This window comes from Athene cunicularia (assembly GCF_003259725.1).
Source record: "Athene cunicularia isolate RWA chromosome 9 unlocalized genomic scaffold, athCun1 chr9_part1, whole genome shotgun sequence".
Classification (NCBI taxonomy): Eukaryota; Metazoa; Chordata; class Aves; order Strigiformes; family Strigidae; genus Athene; species Athene cunicularia.
This window is the reverse complement of record NW_020799110.1, coordinates 21474063-21477851: the sequence shown is the minus strand read 5'-3', so window position 1 is coordinate 21477851 and position 3789 is coordinate 21474063. Positions and strand designations below refer to the sequence as shown.

Below are 3789 nucleotides of genomic sequence, written 5' to 3'. Positions count from 1 at the left end.
TGTGATGATATTATCAGGAAGTTAAGCCTGAGAGCAAGATATGAAAACATAACATTTAATGTGAACATGATATACTGCAAAATAGCATGTTTGAGGGTTGAATTGTGTGACTCCCTGCAGAGATAATTTAAATGCTGTAAAGCCATATATGTAGAAATGCTACTGAATAAGAAAACTGGCGGCCTCTGGAGAAAACAGAAGTGGCTGTAATACAATAGAAGAGTTACAGAAATCTGGGTGAGTGGCTGTGGCACCATATTCAGACCAGTTATGGTGGTTATGACATTATTTAAAAGATTCCCAAAGATCCAATGAGACTCAGGGTGAGGTAATTTATTACTGGCATCCCAGGAAGTTACAGAAATATAATGTTGAAATATACATGAGTCATCACGGCACTCAAAGCTGTAAAACCAGGGCTAACTTTTTCAGACATTGGATAGATATGCCACACGACGCTTGGAATGAGTCAGGAATGCAACACACACAAAGCAACTGAAAGAGGTGACATCAGACTTGAGGTATGTGGTGGCAAAAGCAGACATAAATAGCAGTTTTCAAAGGGGCTTCCTTCTGGAACTCTCATCAGTTTCTTTAAATACTTAAAAGCAGTAGGACTGAGACACAAAGCATCTCAGTCAGTAATTAACAAACTGAAAACAGTGCTTGCTAAGAATGGGGCATTGTCAGAAGTGACCTTTTGCTAGATAAGAGTAAGGACTCTCTAAAGCATTCAGGCGTGTAGCTGAGAAATCCAGCTGAAGTCAAGCAATGGAAGTGAAAGAACGATTCAGACCGCTGAAACTCATGTGTTCTTAAAAGAAGAAAAAAAACCCCAACCCTACAATATTCTAGGGCCTGAAACTGTTAAGAGTGAAGAAGTAACCCTAGAACGGAAATACCTTATTCAAATATTCCTTTGTATAAAATACTCACATAGATCAAATGTACAATAGCTTAGAAGTGCCTGGAAACCTCCCTTATGAGCAAAACTTACTGCCAACTTGTCTGTAGAGTAGTGACTCGCTTCTCTCTCTTCCCACTCACTTGTGCTTATGTACTGCACTCCACTGCTCTCACGGCTTTTAGGAGCAGTAGCTGGGATCTAGCTGGTATTTTGGGTAAAGTCTTTTGGCTTCCTGATTCTCATTTCTTGAAAAAGTATTAGGTGTTGGATTAAACAGAAAATTGAATTAATTTATACTGTAAAACATAGCTGATTTTTGTATGACGTGTTAGAATTTGTCTGCAGGAGAGTCCTGATCCAGCCCTTACTTTCTCTCAAGAATCTTCTCAAAAACTGTCAAACAGAAGGGTGTGTAGTTGCTCTGACTCTGTGACTAGAAACAAAGGAGGGGGAGGAAAAAACCCACTACCACCCAATTGGAAAAGTTAGGGTTTTTTCCTTAAAAAAAAAAAAAAAAAGGCAGCAAGGGGGAAATAAAATAATAATAAAACCCCAAACAAACCAGGATTAGGACCAAGAGCTTGGAAATCTAAGTAAACTATAAAATTAAAACTGTCTTCCCTGGGTGATGGGGATGCGTTTCACCATGACTTATCCTCTACAATTCAGTTTGCCAGTTTAGCTCTTGGGATTGAGGTCAGACAGACCTACAGTGTTTTGACCACATATAATCATGGATTGTCTCAGTAGCAGCTGGTGAATGTTAGTGAGTGAGCTCACAGTTTTAGCATCCATACACGCTCCTGGCTACTGTTTGGTTAATGCAACAGAATTTTTGTTAGTTTATAGCTAATTCACTCTGCTGTAAGGACACGCTTACAGTACTTGCTGGAAGAGAACATTCTGATCATACAAAGTAGTATTTGCACTATGAGAAGTTCAGTGGATGCATAACAGTAGGTATAAGAGAAAGTAACTGGCAAGAATACCAAGTGAGGTGATACAGGGGGACTGTGCATAACTCCAAGTCTCCTCCAAAGACAACAGTTGCAGTTGCTCTGTCCTGCAAGTATTCAGTTTGTTTCGTCTAATTTAATCTTTAAAATCCAAATGCGCAGGGGTTTCTGCAGAGACATTTTCAATCTATTAGCAACTTCTGAGTACATAGTCTTTTGTATTATAAATATCATAATGACTTTATCTCTAACAAAGTTGATTTCTTTTGTGTGTATAGACAACCGTATTTTATTCTCCAAAGCAAAAACATTCTGTGAAGAAAATTAAATCCTTTTATTACATGGAGAACAGACTGACAGTTTCTGAATCCCAAGTCCTTTGTGAACTGCATTTTGTTCTGGATGGAGGTAGAAATGTAACTGCCCTGGCAAGCATTTGCTATCATGGTAAATCATTGTTTCCATATGGAGACGATTTTTCTGTAAAGTGTGTATTCTGTTTTCTGGGTAGGGAAAAGCCAGATTTGTTTGTGCTGATGTCTGGCATTATGTAACCCTAAAATGCCCTAAAGTGATCTAGTGAATGACAGTCAGAAGTCTCACTGTTCCACATGTAGGGTCTCATAATTTGTCTCTTCTGCAAACCACTCTTTTTCAGATGGTCAGCACTGCTTTTCTAATAAATAAGAAAAACATTAAGATTGATTAGCTCTAATCTGTGATGCTGGTAGCTGGGAAGAAGAGCAGCTTCTGTGTGTTTGATGTGCAGCCGTCAGCTGGCAGGCCAAGCACCATGCTGCCGAGCATCTCTGGGTACGGTTTTTAAAGATCAGCAGTTGGTAAAGTCTCCAGTCTTCTGATCTGCAGCTGGACAACCGCTTCCCACACCACTGTGCCGTCTGTCGGTTAAAAATAGATTAATTCCTACTTCTTATGCCTAAAGGAAAGAAGATGGAGTACCTCAGCACATTTCCAAGTGAAATCATACCAGTCAGGCAAAAGTACTAGTCTAGCTAGAAAAACATGCCCATTCTTTTTGGTAGGTATGTTGACTCTGTGGATGTGCAGTATCAAAGCAAGCAGATCTGTCTCCATGCTGCTATTTACGGGGCAGTGACCACCGGTCGCCGTGACCCCGGAGTAGATGCCCCGCAGATAAAGAGCTTGGCTGGCAGAGCAGCGTGACAAGGCAGTTGGATGCTGGCAGAAGCATCCGGGGTTGCAAGTGGAACTGCAGGAGTATGTGGACCACACATGGTCTTTGAGGTGACTCCAGACTGCAACAAAACCCCCTAGAGCCTTTTGCCATAAACACAAGTGCCAAACGCTTTGTGTCAGCGTATCGACTTTGATCACCCAGTATTTGCACAGGTTCTGCCTAGACATGTCAAAGTAGGTGTGTAAAGGGAACGAAGGCATTCCCCAAGTCTGCAGAATTAATTTTAGAACCTGTTTTCGGGACACATGAGAAACCGGTGTATTCGGGAGCTGATCAGCTGGTAGGATGACACCAGCGCTCCCGCGGGCAGAGCAGCATGAGCCCCCGGCACGGGAAATCTGGCTGATGAGCCGGGAGCTTCCTCGCTGGCAACAAATCCTGGCGGATACTTTGCGAGTTATGAAATGACTTCGCTTGCATCAGCTATACCGGGGAGTATGTTTGGTTTCTCCTTTTACTGAAATTCGTGGGACTGTCCTCAGACAAGGACTTGAAATTGGCGTTTCCTACAAAGGGCCACGACACCTGGCAGCGGTGCTTCCCCGTAAGTTAAGAGGAGAAGAATTCGCCGGCGGGGTCCCGCGCCGCGGCCGCTGTGCCCAGCTGCGTCGGGTGTCGGTGCCGCGTCCCCCGGGATCCGCGGGCATCTGCTCCCACGCGGGAAGCAGCGCGGAGCCGACGCGCCGCGCGCTGATGCGGGGCAGCGC

The 3789-nt window shown here is 43.4% G+C and overlaps 1 protein-coding gene across 1 annotated transcript in view; it reads left to right on the top strand.

Annotated features, from left to right (window-relative positions):
- The first annotated feature begins 3413 nt into the window (after positions 1–3413).
- The window catches only part of PXYLP1 (2-phosphoxylose phosphatase 1), a 59210-nt gene continuing 58834 nt past the window's right edge, over positions 3414–3789 (top strand). The window contains exon 1 of the mRNA XM_026854755.1: positions 3414–3626. The gene's annotated coding sequence lies outside the window, so the exon portion shown is untranslated. The remainder of the gene's footprint in view (positions 3627–3789) is intronic.